This window comes from Miniopterus natalensis, chromosome X, assembly GCF_054644295.1.
Source record: "Miniopterus natalensis isolate mMinNat1 chromosome X, mMinNat1.hap1, whole genome shotgun sequence".
NCBI lineage: Eukaryota > Metazoa > Chordata > Mammalia > Chiroptera > Miniopteridae > Miniopterus > Miniopterus natalensis.
Genome location: NC_142103.1, coordinates 77488665 through 77505325, shown reverse-complemented (window position 1 = coordinate 77505325; position 16661 = coordinate 77488665). Strand labels below are relative to the sequence as shown.

Below are 16661 nucleotides of genomic sequence, written 5' to 3'. Positions count from 1 at the left end.
ATCCCCAGCAGGGGCCGTGCAGGAAGCAGCCGAGCAAGGACTCTCTCATCATTGATGTTTCTATCTCTCTCTCTCCCTCTCCCTTCCTCTCTATGAAATCAATAAAGAGATATATATATATATATATTTATTTTTAAAAAGCCTTTCAATCATCATGTATAGAAGATGCTCAAAAAAGTATTACATTATTTTTTATACTGATTTGTATATTTACTTATTTATTATTTTTTAATTATATTTATTGGGGTGACAATGGTTAATATCAGGTGTGGGTTTCAATGTTACAAGATCTGTACATTACTCTGTGTGCCCACCACTCAAAGTTATACCTTCTGTCACCATATATTAAGACCCCCTTTACTCCTCACCCCTTTCCCTCTGTCAACCATCACACTGCTGTTTGTGTCCACAAGTTTCAGTTTTATATCCCATATATGAGTGAAATCATATGGTTCTTAGCTTTTTCTGACTGACTTATTTCACTTAGCATAGTATTCTCAAGGTCGAGCCATGTTATTGCAAATGGCAGTATTTCCTCCTTTCTTATGGCTGAGTAGTATTCCATTGTGTACATGCACCACATCTTCTTTATCCAGTCCTCTATCACAGGACACTTTGGTTGTTTCCATGTCTTGGTGACCGTGAGTAATGCTGCAATGAACATAGGGGTGCATATATCTTTACGAATACATGTTTTCAAGTTTTTGGGGTATATACCCAGGAAAGGGACTGCTGGGTCATATGGTAGCTCTAGTCTTAATTTTTTGGGGAATCTCCAGACTGCTTTCCATAGTGGTTGTACCAGTCTACATTCCCACCAGCAGTGAATGAGGGTTCCCTTTTCTCCACAACCTCTCCAACACTTGCTATTGCTTGTCTTGTTGACAATAGCCACTCTAACAGGTGTGAGGTGGTATCTCATTGTAGTTTTAATTTGCATTTCCCTAATTGCTAATGATATTGAACATTTTTCATATATCTATTGGCTGCTCTTATGTCTTCTTGGGAGAGGTGTCTGTTCAGGTACTCTGCCCTCTTTTTGATTGGGTTGTTTGTTTGGTGTTGAGTTTTATGAGTTCTGTATATATTTTGGAAATTAAACCATTGTCAGAGCTACTGTTTGCAAATATCATCTCTCATTAGTTTGATATAGTCCATTCATTTATTTTTGCCTTTACTTCTGTTGCCTTTGGGGTCAAGTTCATAAAATGTTCTCTATGTGCAAGGTCCATAAGTTTGGTACCTATGTTTTCTTCTACATAGCTTATTGTTTTGGGTCTCACATTTAGGTCTTTGATCCATTTTGAGTAAATTTTAGTACATGGGGACAAACTGTAATCCAGTTTCATTCTTTTGCATGTGGCTTTCCAGTTTTCTCAGCACCATTTATTGAAGAGACTATCTTTACTCCAATGTGTGTTTCAGGCTCCTTTGTCAAAAATTATCTGTCCATATACATGTGGTTGGTTTTATATCTGGCCTCTCTATTCTGTTCTACTGATCTGTGTGTCTGTTTCTGTGCCAATATCATGCTGTTTTGATTATTGGAGCTCTGTAGTATAATTTGAAGTCAGGTAGCGTGATACCTCTAGCTTCATTCTTTTTCCTCAGGATTGCTTTGGCTACTCAGGATCTTTTGTGGTTCCATACAAATCTGATGTTTTCTCATTCTATTTCTTTAAAAAATGACATTGTTATTTTGATGAAGATTGCATTAAATCTGTATGTTTCTTTGGGTAATATGGCCATTTTAATTGTGTTGATTCTTCCAATCCATGAACATGGGATATTTTTCCATTTTGTTGTGTCTTTTTCAATCTCTTTTAATAATGCTTTGTAATTTTCAGTATATAAGTCTTTCACGTTCTTCATTAAGTTTATTCCTAGGTATTTTATTCTTTTGGTTGCAATTGCAAAAGAAATTTTTCTCTCATTTCTTTTTCTGAAGCTTTGTTGTTAGTATACAGAAAGGCAATGGATTTTTGTACATTGATTTTGTATCCTGCAACTTTACTGTATTTGTTTATTGTTTCTAATAGTTATTTGGTGGAGTCTTTAGGATTTTCTATATATAGAATCATGTCATTCACAAAAAGTGACAGTTTTACTTCTTCCTTCCCTATTTGGATGCCTTTTATTGTTTTCTCTTGTCTTATTGCTCTGGCTAGGACTTCCAGAACTATGTTGAATACAAGTGGTGAGAGTGGACATCCTTGTCTTGTTCCTGATCTTAGAGGAAAAGCTTTCAGTTTTTAACCATTGAGTATAATATTAGGTGAGGGTTTATCATATATGGCCTTTATTATGTTAAAGTACTTTCCTTCTATTCCTATTTTATGGAGTGTTTTCATCATAAATGGATGTTGTATCTTATCCAATGCTTTTTCTGCATCTGTTGATAAGATCATATGATTTTTATCCTTTCTTTTGTTAATGTGCTGTATTTCATTGATTGATTTACATATGTTGAACCATCCTTGTGCCCCTGGAATGAACCCCAATTGATGGTGATGTATTATTTTTTTGATGTATTGTTGTATTTAATTTGCTAGTATTTTGTTTAGAATTTTTGCATCTGTATTCATCAGAGATACTGATCTGTAGTTTTCTTTTTTTGTGTTATCCTTGCCAGGTTTTGGTATCAGGGTTCTATTGGCCTCATAAAATGTGTTAGGAAGTACTGGGTCTTCTTCAATTTTTTGGAAGAGTTTGAGAAGGATAGGTATCAAATCTTTGAACATTTAGTAGAATTCACTGGTAAAAGCATCTGGACCTGGACTTTTATTTTTGGGGAGGTTTTTGATGGTTGTTTCAATTTCCTCTCTGCTGATTGATCTATTTAGATTTTCCAGTTCTTCATTATTTAGCCTAGGAAGGTTATATATTTCTAGGAACTTACCCATTTCTTCTAGGTTATTGAATTTGGTGGCATATAACCTTTCATAATATTCTAGTATGATCCTTTGTATATCTGTGATGTCTGTGATGACCTCTCTCATTTCTGATTTTGTTCATATGGGTTTTTTCCCTGTTTTCCTTAGTGAGTCTAGTCAGGGGTTTGTCAATTTTATTAATCTTTTCAAAGAACCATCTTTTTGTTTTATTAAATTTTCGTAGTCTTTTTGTTCTCTATTTCATTTAATTCTGCTCTAATTTTTATGATTTCCTTCCTTCTGCTGACTTTGGGTGGTTTTGTTCTTCTTTTCCTAGTTCTTTAAGATGTGATGTTAGGTTGCTTACTTGGGATTTCTCTTGTTTCTTGAGATAGGCCTGTAATGATATAAACTTCCCGCTTATTACTGCTTTTGCTGCATCCCAGAGTTTTGATATGTTGTATTATCATCCTCATTTGCCTCTATATATCTTTTGACCTCATGTTTTATTTCTTCTTTGACCCAGTCATTTTTTGGTAGTATGTTGTTTTATCTTCATGTATTTGTGGGTTTCTTTACTTCCTTTTTTGCAGTTGATTTTTAATTTCAAGGCATTGTGGTCAGAGAATATGCTTGGTATAATTTCAATCTTCTTGAATTTGTTGATGCTAATTCTGTGCCCCAACATATGGTCTATTTTTGAGAATGTTTAATGTGCACTGGAGAAGAATGTATGATTTGATGTTCTGGCTTGAAAGGCTCTGTAAATGTCAATTATGTCCATTTTGTCTAGTGTGTCATTTAAGGCTGATATTTCTTTATCGATTTTCCATTTGGTTGATCTATCTAGAGCTGTCAATGGAGTATTAATTTCCCCAAATATGATTGCGTTTTGACCTGTTTCTTCCTTTAGTTCTGTGAGTAGTTGCTTTATATAGTTTGGTGCTTCCTGGTTGGGTGCATATATATTGAGAAGTGTTATGTTTTCTTTTTCATTTTTGTTTTTATTCCTCATCTGAAGATATCTTTTCCATTGCTTTTCAGAGAGAGTGGAAGGAAGGGAGGGAGGGAGAGAGAGAGAGAGTGAGAGAGAGAAACATCAGTGTGAGAGAGACATATCGATTGGTTGCCACCCGCACGCACCCTGTCCTGGCCAGGGATCAAGCCTGCAACCATGGTATGTGCCCTTGGACAGAATTGAACCCAGGACCCTTCAGTCCAAGGGCTGACACTCTGACCACTGAGCCAAACTGGCTAGGGCAAGAAGTGTTATGTTTTCTTGATGTAGTATCCCTTTTATCATTATAAAGTGTCCATCTTTGTCTCATTATCTTTGTTGTCTTGATATCTATTTTGTTAGATATCAGTATGGCTACATCAGCCTTTCAGTGGATGTTATTTGTTTGGAGAATCATTTGCCACCCTTTTACTTTGAATCTACCTTTATCTTTGCAGCTTAGAAGTGTCTCTTGTAAGCAGCATATGGTTGGGTTTTGGTTTTTGACCCATTCTGCTATTCTCTACCTCTTTATTGGTGAATTCAGACCATTTACTTTAAGGGTAATTATTGATGTATGAGGATTTCCTATAGCCATTTTATCTTTTGTTTTCTGGTAGTTCTGTGCCTCTGTTTATTCTTTTCCTCTGTACTTCTGCCTGTTGTTTTTATTGGTGGTGTTTCATACTTCTTTCTTCTGTGTCTTCTTTTTTAAAGCTATGTGTCCTGGTTTGGGGATTTTCTTGTGTGGTTACCATTAGGTTTATAAAAAGTAAAGTTGCATATATACAATAGTGGTTTTTTTTTTTCTTTTGAGTGCATCTGATATTCACCCTCCTTTGCCAGTTGAGACCTTTACCCCCTCCCTCTTTATGATTTTGTTGTCACAAATTATCCCTGTTTATGCTGTAAGGTTTTTGGTGATCTTATTTGTAGTGCTGTGACCTTATGTTCTTTATTTCAGGTAGAATAACTCCTTTTAGTATTTCCTGCAATGGAAGTTTTCTGGTGATAAAATATCTCAGCTTCTGTATGGCTGGGAATGTCTTTATTTCTCCTTCATATTTAAAGGATAGTTTTGCTGGATATATTTTTCCTGGCTGGTAATTTCTCTCTTTCAGACATTTGAATACTTAGTTCCACTCTCTTCTGGCCTGTAGAGCTTCTGCTGAGAAGTTGGATGAAATTCTGATGGATCTTCCTTTGTAGGTCACTTCTTTCTTTTCCCTGGCTGCTTTGAGAATTTTTTCCTTGTCATTAACTTTTGACAATTTTAATATAATGTGCCTTGGAGAGGGTCTCTTTAAATTCAGGTAACTAAGTGTTCTGTTGGCTTCTTGGATTTGATGATCTAGTTCTCTCCATAGGTTTGGGAAGTTCTCATCCACTATTTCTTTGAATAGACCCTTCCCTTCTCCCTCTCTTCTTTTTCCAGAATGCCTATTATTCTAATATTGCTTTTTCTGATGGAGTCAGTTCTCATAGAGCTCTTCCATTTTTCTTTATGCTCAGGTTTCTCTCTTCTTCCCTCTGTGTCATTTCTAGATTCCTATCTGCAATATCACTCTTTCCTCCATCTGTTTGGCTCTGTTTTCTATTCTCAGTAGCTCATTCTTAATCTCCTTAGTTGCATGCTTCATTTCCAGGATTTCTGATTGATTCTTTTTTTTTTTAAGTTTCGATCTCTTTGGTAAAGTCCTCATTTTGTTCATTGATTTGTTTTCTGAGTGCACTGAATTGCCTATCTGTATTTTTCTCACATCTCGTTGAATATTTTCAGAATTGAAATCTTGAAATCTCTGTCATTTATATCACATATTTCCATGTGTTCCAGCTTGCTTTCCAAGGATTTTTCACTTTCTTTCTGATCATCTTCGTTACCGTGATTATTCATGGTATTTGTTCCTCTCCTTTGTCTACACATAAATATCCCTTCTATAACAGCATTCTCTGAAGAAGTCTGTCTACTATTTTCCAATAGATGGCCCTGAATCGCAAAATTTTTTTACCTCTGTGATCTCCCAGACTTGACTTCCAAGGGCTTCCGAATGACAGTACAGCTGTGCTGCTTGGGGGTGGTTTTGTTTTGCACTCACCATAATGGCTACCCCAACTTCCATGGGGTCCAACCCCAAACACCACACCCAGGGATGTCAGTGGGAAACAGCAGTTCCACTGCAATAGCTCTTGGTTTACAGAAAAAATGTTCCTGGGTCTGACACTGAGGGCAACAGGAGGCAAGTTTGGGGAGTCCAAGAGGCTGTAGGACTCTGTGGTTCCATTTCTTTGTCAGAAACATCACCACCGACAGTGGATATCCATGTAGCAGAACCCCATACTCTGTCAGGTGTCTCCTGACTCAGTCACTGTTCTCTCTGCTTGCCCGGATGGACTGCCCTTGGTAGCTCTCTGTTCCTCCCTGCCTATGGAAGCACCTACTGCCGCTAGCTTCCTCCCCTGTCTGAGCCACACTGCAAGCTCCCTGCTGCAGAGCGCCGTCTGAGGGCCATCTGAGTTTCCTCACTTCTCATCTCCCAACTTATTCCCAGTTGCCCACCTTTAGATGTTTCAATGCGTGGGTCTCTCAGGCTTGCCTCTGTGTTGAGTAGGAAATTCTTTGTTGAATTATAGTTGGTTAATTTGTTGAAATTTCAGGGGGAGAGGCCAAGGGTATCTTTCACCCCACCTTTGCTCTGATGTCACTGGAATTATCAGAAGTATTACACTTAAAAAAATCCTACTATGAATTCTATAACCATGGCCCTTCTTTGTGCCCTTAAACAGATCAGCAGAAAAACATGACCAAGGATGGTCTCTTCATGACTGCAGTCCTCAGACCATTCATGAGTGTGGAAGAAAGTAGTTCCAAACCAGGTACTCAAAACACCAAATGTAAAAAATATATATTTATAAATTGACCTACAATAATATTAAGAATTTCTATTATCAAAAGATGTTTTAAAAGAGAATTAGAAGATAAACCCCAATTAAGATATATTTAAAGTAAGACCACTTGTCACAATTGTATTTTTCCCCAACCTTGTTCAGCTATATAAAGGCAGGCATAAGGTAGGCAGAGAGAGGTTTATCCAGAGTTGGGCTTTTTTTTTTTCCCAATATAAATTAAGGGTTTGTTACAAAATGCAAAATGTTAGTTTCTCATTGTCAGTAATTCAAGAAAACAAGGCCAGAAGCCTTGGGTAAGGCGCTGGGCAAAAAGCCTGGCTCAGAAGCCAGCTGACAGGCACTGGTTTACAACCTCCAGCAGGTGGGTATACTCCAGGGCAGCTGTCACCTGGTTCTTATCTGCCAGCTGCTTGTTCACTGCATGCTCTGAGGCATGGGTCCTTGTTGTAATGTGTGCGTCCATCTTTAAACGCTAAGGAAGGGATTGCAGAAGCTTGACTTTGATGGATAAGCTAATAAAGGTAGTCATCTTGCAGTGCGTAATGGTGGGTGTGATGCCCATGGCCACTGTGCTCTCCTGGTCGCTCCACACGCAGGGATCAGTCAGTGGGAAACAGCAGTTCCACTGCAATAGCAGTCACTTGAACCCGGACTTGCTCTATTTTGTTCAATTCTTCTAGAGTCAGTGGATGTTCTGGGTCATTGATGGAATGAATCAGATTGAAGATCTAGCACAAGTCAATCCTGTCTGAAACCTGCCTGTCCTCCTCATCTGCACTCTCCAGAGCACTGTAGATGAGAGAGTTAGTGTTCTCCAGGAGGCCGTCCTCCACCCCACTGCTGCCTACCATTGAAGAACCACTGCATACCACAGTCAGCATGCACTTTCACACCCAGAATTGTTTTTCTCCCTCCAAGTACCACACAGGGCCACGAACCAGGGTTTTGTGTTTTCAATACATGAGAAAAAGTGATTCTAATTCAATAGGCTTCAGTGGCTCAGATTGCAAAGGAACTGGGGTTGTGAAGGCAGAGGATGAGTCAGAAATGCTCTGTAAGCAGCAAGGAAGGATAAGGAGGACACCAATCCCACCTTTTAGCCCAGTAATACAAGGGGCAGGGAAAGAAAGTGCTCATCCCCTTTCACCAAAGGGGTGCAGTGGAAGCAGTGTCCTGCAGTTAGAGCAGGAAAGTGAATTGCAGGTTTAGAGAAGAGGTTGAGGATATAGGAAGTTCTAAAGACTCACCATGAGTCCCAGGGTACACAGTATGAGTATATTAGTCACGATTCTCCAGAGAAACAGAAACAATAGGTCATATGTAGATTTATAGAAAAAGTTTTATTATGAGGGAATTACCTCACACAATTATGAAGCTGAGAAGCCCCACAATCTGCTATCTGCAAACTGGAGGCTCAGGAGGGCTGGTGGTATAGTTTCACTCCAAACCCAAAGACCTGAGAACCAAGGTAGCTGATGGTGAAAGTCTCAGTCCTAGTGCGAAGGCCCAAGAACCAGAGTGCTGATGTCTGAAAACAGAAGATGAATGTATTTCCCATCTCAAGTAGAGAGAGCAAATTCACCCTTCCCCGGCCTTTTTGATCTATTCAGGTCCTCAGCTGATTAGATAACGCCCACCGGCATTAGTGAGGGTGATCTTCTTTACAGAGTCTACTGATTCAGATGCTAACCTCTTCCAAAAACACCTCACAGGCACACCCAGAAATAATGTTTTATCAGCTATCTGTGCACCTCTTAGCCCAGTCAAGTTAACACATAAAATTAATTATCACAAAAGGTTAGAGGTATATGTAGAGCAGGAGACATACAGAGGACATGCAGGGGCATTAGTGAATACAAATCTCTGCTGGTGACACAGGGATGCGACTGGTCCTGACACCCTCACTCTTGGGATTGGTTTGGTGGGAGGTGATGAGAACTTAAATGAGTTCCAAAGCAGAGATGGATGACAGAGTACCTGCAATGCTAGAGCCAGTATGATAAAAACAGAGAAAAGTCAAATGGGACTCTGATCTTCCTGGTCTGAGTGACTAAAATCATGGGAAGATTCAGTAGATAAAGCAGGTTTGACAGATAATAATTAGTTTGGTGAAATGCAGAGTAATTACCATAGGATTAAATTAACTCAAGAACATAGTGATGGTTTCAAACAGAAAAGTGTTTTAAGATTTTCTATGAAATTGTCTTTTTTGCTGAAGAATAACTTTTAAGCTTCAGTCAGTCCTAAAGACTAGAGAAGTATTAAAATATTATAGAGCAATACCAAAATGGTGAGTTTCTTTTTCAGTTAGCTCACAGTGTTTATAAGCATTAGTGTGTGACATTCCAGTTTGGATATTACGAATAGTCTAAGGTGAATGCAAATAAAACCATAATGTAATACTTCTACTCATACTCCAGAAGGGCGGGGGGGGGCAGGAAAAAGGAAAAAGACAGATAATACTAAGTACTAGCAAGGATATGGAGCATCTGGATCTCCCATACACTGATGGTGCAGTATGAATTGGTGTAACTACTTCAGATAACCATTTGGTAGTTTACAAAAACAAACAAAAAACAAACACAAAATAACAATGATGCCACCCCTACACATAAGTTCATAGCAACACTTTTTATAAAAATCTCCAATTGGAGATAACCCAATGTCCACCAATGGTAGAATGGATAAATAAATCAATTTAATTAATTCTACAATGGACTACTATAGAGCAATAAGAATGGTGAACTACAGCCTTGGCCTGGTTGCTCAGTTGGTCAGAAAGTTGTCCTGACACACTAAGGTTGTGGGTTCAATCCTTGGCCAGGGCACATACAAGGATCAACCAATGAATGCATAAATTAGTGGAACAACAAATCGATGTTTTTCTCTGTCTCTCTCCCTTTCTCTCTCTCTCTCTAAAATCAATCAATAAATTTTAAAAATTTCTTTAAAAGAATGGTGAACTACAGTTATGAATAATAGCATAATTGAATTTCACAAACATAATGTTGAGCAAAAGAAGCCAGACCACAAAAAATATGATTCCATTTATATAAAGAAAGGGTGGTTGAGCTACAGCCCATGGGCTGGCCACCTATCTTTGTAATTAAAGTTTTATTGGAACATCGTCACACTCATTTGTTTGTGTATTGTCATCAGTGTTTCCATGCTACCTTAGAGTTGAATAATTGTGACTGAGACCATCTGTCCTGCAAGCCTAAAATATTTATCTGGCTCTTTAAGAAAATGTAGGTCAACCTTTGATAAAAAGTTCAAAAACAAGCAAAATTAATCTATGGTGTTAGAAGTCAGGGTAATATCTAGGACCAGAACACTGAAAATATTATTATGAATTTGTCCTTTTCTCAAAACCACTAACTAAAATTTCACCTAGGCCACAGATGTGGCAACTGTCACAAATAAGAATTTCTGTTTTTTATTCACTACTATTGTGTACGTCATTATGACCTCATTATGACAGGTTTCCATGAACACACTTACTAGAAATGAAGTAAAGGTAAAGCATTATTCCAGAAAATATTGTCTGTTTAAATTTAAGACTAATTTAAACAAGGGCAATTTAAACACACACAGACACACCCCACAGGTGACATTTGCCAATATCTGAAGATATTGGTTGTCATGAGTTGAGGTAGAGGGTGCTACTGGTATCTAGTGGGTAGATGCTGTTAAATATCCTGCAATGCATAGGACAAACTCCCATAATAAATAGTTACCCAGCCCCAAATATCAATAGTGCTCAAGTTGAAAAACTCTGGTTTGATGAATGGCAAAATAAATTTAGTGCCTCTAGAAGAAATCAGATATTAGATGATAATTATAATAATAATAAAAGTAAAGCAGTGCTGTACAACAGAACATTCTGCAATGAGGAAACTTTCTGTATCTGTGCTATTCAATAGCCATTAGCTATATGTGGGTATATTGAGCACTTGAAATATGGCTAGTGAAACTTAGAAACTGAATATTTACTTTATTTAACTTTCATAAATTTAAATTAAATAAGGTTAGTGACGACCATATTGGACAGAACAGGACTTGAGATAGACTCAGGGCATAGACTCCTTTGTGTGAATCCTTGAAGTCAGTTACTAGCCCTGTGACTTTGGCAAGTTCTTTGTGGCTTCATTTTCTTATCTGTAAAATGAGGCTGAGAGTAGAACCAAGGTCAGAGGGTTATTGTGAATATTAAACAAGTCATTATGTATGAAGCACTTAGAACTGGGCACATAACAGGTGCTATTTAAGTATGAGCTATGTAAATATTGTCATTGTTCTTATTATTTATTATTAATATTATTACAGTATACCAAGCAAAGCTTCCCTCTTCCAGTCCTTTAGTCACTCTCCATTTCCTGCAGGAAGAAGTCTAATTCTTTTATTGTGGTACACAAAACCTTTAAAGAATAGTGGCTAACAAAGACCTTTAGTTCTTCCTAGCCCTCCAGTATTATTCACCTCTATTTCTTGATTCCAAATAAAATGATTTATAGACTCAAAGAAACTTTGCTTCTTGGGACTCCAAGAGTATTTTTGTTTTTAATTGTTTTTTAATTATAAAATATTTCAAACATAAAAAAGTATAAATAATAATATATTAAATATCCATATACCCACCTACCATTTTGCCTTGTTTGCTTCAGAATATTTTTAAATATTTGAGCATTCTTAAACTTTTTTATTATGGAAAATTTTGAACATACACAAAAGTAGGTAGAATAATGCAATGAATCTCCATCACCCAGCTTCAATAATTATTAACATTTTACCAATATTGCTGTTCCAGATCTTTTAAGAAAATTAAACTTTACAGAGGCAGTTAAATCTAAGACAGTAACCATGAATTAATTTTTAAACACTAATTTTGAATGCATATACATACATACATATATATATATATTTTAATCTGTTATTATGGTGCACTACATTGATAGTTTTTCTGATGTTATTTGCATTCTTATGGTAAACCTTACTTGGTCATGAATTACTTTTATATATTGTTGAATCTGAGTGGCTAGTATTTTATTTAGGATTTTTTACATCACTTCATAAATAAAACTGGTTTATAATTTTCTTCTATGCAATCCTTGTCTTGTTTTGATATAATGCTATACTATTCTCATATGATAAGCTGGATATTTAAAATAACATATATTATGTATTTCTTAGGCACAAGGTTTTACTTTGAATATTAGATCGTTTGTAATTGTGTTTTACAACATTTTTATGTTCTATATTCAACTTCTACATTCCATGTATTTATTTTTATATTCTTACTTTTTTTATTTGTACAATCTATCAGTATAAATCATAAGAGAGATTTGTTAAATTCTCACAATATGTTAATTATAAATTTCTCCTTGCAAATCTATTAGTTTGAAATTATGTTATTAGTTGAATACAAATTCAAGAAGTAGTTCCATCTCTTCAAAACCTTCTGTGTTGCTTTGTTTAGCTGTGACTTTTATAAACTGTATATAGCTGGATTTTGTTTTATTTACTCAATCTGAGAGTCTCCTTCATTTGTTGAGTTTATCTGTAAACATTTCTGATGATTATTGATATAGTTGGACCAATTTTATCTTCTCACCATTTTCTGTTTGCTACCCGTTTTTCCTTTTCCTGCCTCTGCTAGTTTGGGAAATATGGATTGCATTTTTATGATTTTTTTAAGTCTTCACTGGAGGATATGTCTTCATTGATTTTTAGAGAAAGAGGAAGAGGGGAGAGAGAGAGACAAAGAGAGAGAAACATTGACTGGCTGCCTCCTGTACCTGCCCCATCTGGTGATCTAACAAAAACCTAGGTATGTGCCATGACTGGGACTGTAACCCTCAATCTTTTGGTGCATAGGACAATGATTCAACCAACTGAGCCACCTGGCCAGGGCACATTTTTATGATTGTAGTGGTTACCCTTAATGTTTACATCTACACTTAACTATAAATTTTTCTAACAAAATATGAAATTATTCATTATTTTTATCCCCTCCTGAACACAACACAGATTTTAATACTCTAACTCTCTACTGAATAACCTAACCTCTTCCTCCACAATAACTATATAGCTATCTAGAGTTTCATTTTTACTTTTTTTTTTTAATACAATAGTTTTCTTTTTAAGGTAATAGTCAACAGGTAATTAAATTTGGTAACATATTTTATCAATTTCTGTTCTCACTGCTATTTCTTATACCCCATCTCTTCCTTCTGGGCTCTCTATAGTTCTTGCTGAAGTACACCCTCTAATAATCTTACAGTGAAGGTCCATAGGTGACAAATTCTTCTAGCATGTAGTTATGAAACAGTCCTTATTTTGTCACCATTTAAAAAATTTATTTTTCAATTACAGTTGACATACAATATATATTAGTTTCAGTATCACCATTTTTAAAATGATATTTTAACAGGAAATAAATGTCTAGGTTCCAATTATTTCCCCTCAATACTTTGAAGATATTATTCCACTGTCTACAGATGTTATGAAAAATCTGCTGTTAGACGAGTTGTTGTACCTTTGAAAGTAACTTTTTAGTCTGTAATAGAACATTTTAGATTTTCTTTCTCAATGATTCTTTGCAATTTCACTTCAATGTATCTATCTGTAGGTCCTTTTATCCTGTTTGATATTCAGCACTTTTGATCTAAGAATTCAGGTCTTCAATTTTGGAAAATTATCAGCTTTTACTTTTTTTTAATATATGGTTTTATTGATTTTTTGAGAAAGAGAGGAAGGGAGAGGAAGAAATATATAGAAACATCCATGAGAGAGAAACATCAACATGGACTGGCTGCCTCCTGCACACAGGGGGTTGAGCCCACAACCTGGGCATGTGCCCTCACCAGGAATCGAACTGGCAACCTCTTGGTGCATGGGTTGATGCTCAACCACTAGCTGCACTGGCCAGACCAGCTTTTACTTCTTAAAAAACAGTGTTTCTCTTACATTTCCCCAACTCTCTTACTTTAGAATTCTTGTTTTCATTCTTCACGTCTCTTAACTACTCCTTCATATTTGTTTTTAATCTCTTTCTCCCCTCTTTGTGCTGTTTTAGGGTTGTTCATCAGAACTATCTGTCAACAAAATTGTCCCTTTACTGTGTTTGGTCTTGAATTTATCCTATCTATTATGTTTTTAAATGTTTGATTTTTATATATAAGACTGCATAATTGATTCTTTTTCATATCTACCTATGCTTTTTTCTTTACTGTTTATTTTTCTTTATAATTCCAGAGACTTGTGAATAAAAATTATTCTTCTCTTTGAACATCCTAATATAGTTATTTTAAGGTCTCTGACTGACTGTTCCATAAGTTATTGTTGTCTGCAATGAATTTATTATCTGATTATTGATTTGTAGTTTATCTTTCTTGGTCTTCGATTTCTGTATGTGCTTTTGGCATTTTGACTGGTAGGGTCTTTTGAATGGTGGGTAGGTGGGTCTCCACCTTCCTTTTTCCCATTCTCTCCAGCAGCAACCAGGAAGTTGAGTACAAAATCAGGTTTTATGATGGCATTTGTAAGGTCTTGTTAATTGTGCCCAATGGGTGACTCCAATCAGTTTCAGGTACCAAGACTATATTTGTGTCCTCCCTCTATCCTAGATCTATAGATTGCTGAAAGCCATAGCCTCTACAAATTATTGGCAATAGCCTTTCTTCCCACCTCAGCCTTTTTACTAGATGAGGAAGTGCCATCCCAGCAGTTGGCTTTAAGCAGAGACCCTGATGACAGTCTTCCTTCTTGCATGGGCTCTGTTTATCTCCCTTAACCCTGCAGAACCACCATCAACTTCCAGACCCAGTCTCACAAACCTGAGATTTTATGTCCCCATCATATTTTTTCTCTGTTAAGTTTCTGTCCAGTTGTTTATCTTGCTTTTAAGTCCAATTATATGTTTTTCCTTTTTTATTTTTATATCATGTTTATTGATTTCATCAGTTTGGACTAGAGGAGTTATATTGTGGGCCATCTTACTAGGAAGCCAATTCAATAACTTTTCACAAATTGTTTTTTTTGTCTACAACAACCTTCCAATACTGGTCTGCCGCCAAATCATCAAAACTGGTCTGATGTCACATCCTTATAAACTCTTTCTAGATAATTACATCTATATCATGGATACTTTTCTGCTCTGTCTTTAACTATATTATATTTGTCTTGATATCTGTTCTCTTAAGAGACTGAAACATGTTTCATAATTATTTTCGTACCCTCTAGAATCTAGCATATTGTCTAGCACATAGTAGGTGCTCAAAAATGTTTCTTCTATTTAACTGAATGGAATGGAGGAAAGGCCCCAAACAAATTCAAGAGAACTATATTTTAAACACTTATATTCAGCCTCTTAAAGCCATTGTATTGCTTTACTGCTGTCTGAATGTGAACTTAAATTAGAATGAAAATGAAGAAGACAGATTTAGAAAATAGTTCAGAGAAAGTCAATGGAACTTGGTGACAGATATGGTAGAGGGAAAAGATGAGACTAGAATTAATTACAAGGTTTCTTAAACTTAGATGAGTGGGTACCCAGTGATAGTGTTATCCAAACACAGTGAACACTGAAGAGGAAGTAGATGTGTAGGAAGCATGAGTTCAATTTAAGATATGTCAAATTTGACAAACTTTTCATACTTCACATTTATGCCAAGGATTGGCATAAAGGTGTTATATTTATAACACATTTGAGAAAAATCTCTGATCACAAAGTTTCATCTGGAATGTAAATGGTGCAATGTTTTTTTAATTTTTTAAATTTTTATTTATTTTGTTAATCCTTGCCTGAGGAAATTTTTTCCATTGATTTTTAAAGTGAGTGGAAGGAAGGGAGAGGGAGGGAGAGACAGACAGACATTGATGTGAGAGAGACATATCGAATGGTTGCCTCCCACACGCACCCAGACTGGGGCTGGGATCAAACGTGCAACCCAGGTACGTGCTTTTGACCAGGAATTGAACCTGCAACCCTTTGTTGCACTGGCCATGCTCTACCACTGAGACACACCAGGCAGGGTGAATGGTGCAATATTTTGATAAAGTTATGGAAAATTATCCACAACAATTTAGGAAATGCAATAAATAAAAACATCTTGTGTAAAATTGTCATTCTCCCAGAGTTTGCATAATTTCTCTTGATGAGGCATATAACTGTTGAAGCATTTGCTTAATTGATAATTTGTGCATAATTTTCTAAACTTTAGAACATAATTATCATCACTTGTGTCTGAATTAAACTAAAATGAAACACTTTGGTGAAATGTTTTAGACACTAACAAAGTTTTAAAGACAGCAAATAAGGAAGAAATTGAAAATTTTTGATTAACATAAGAACAGCAGGCTTCTGTCAAGCTCTATACAACTTAACATGTCTCAGGGTAAAATAAATTTGGACATAAATTTGGACATAATTTTTTAATTACCTATGTAATTTAAAAAATGTTAGCACTGCAAAGGACCTTAGACATCACTCAAATTAAGAAACTGTGTTCCAAAGAAGGGGTATCAAAATGTCACAGAGAAACAAATAAAACCTTGTGTTCTGGTTACCACTGCTGCATAACTTATCACTCCAAACTTAGATACTTAAAAAAACAACATGGTAACTTGTATGGTTTCCATGAGTTAGGATCTTGGGAAAGGGCTCATCTGGGAGGTTCTAGTTTGAGGTGTCTCACTGGATCACAGTCAGATGGTGATTGGTGTTGGACTGTTCAGGACCTAGCCTTGGAAATCTTACCATGTCATTGCTGCTATATCTACTGGTTAACACAGTCACAAAAGCCCACCTATTTTCAAGGAGTCAGTACATGGACCCCACCTCTTGACAGGAAGACTGTTAAGACCATATTCTAAGAGTAAATGAG

The 16661-nt window shown here is 36.3% G+C and overlaps 1 pseudogene; it reads right to left on the bottom strand.

Moving 5' to 3' along the window:
* Positions 1-7096: 7096 nt before the first annotated feature.
* On the bottom strand, positions 7097-7628 carry LOC107541363 (cytosolic iron-sulfur assembly component 2B pseudogene; annotated as a pseudogene).
* Between the last annotated feature and the right edge of the window lie 9033 nt (positions 7629-16661).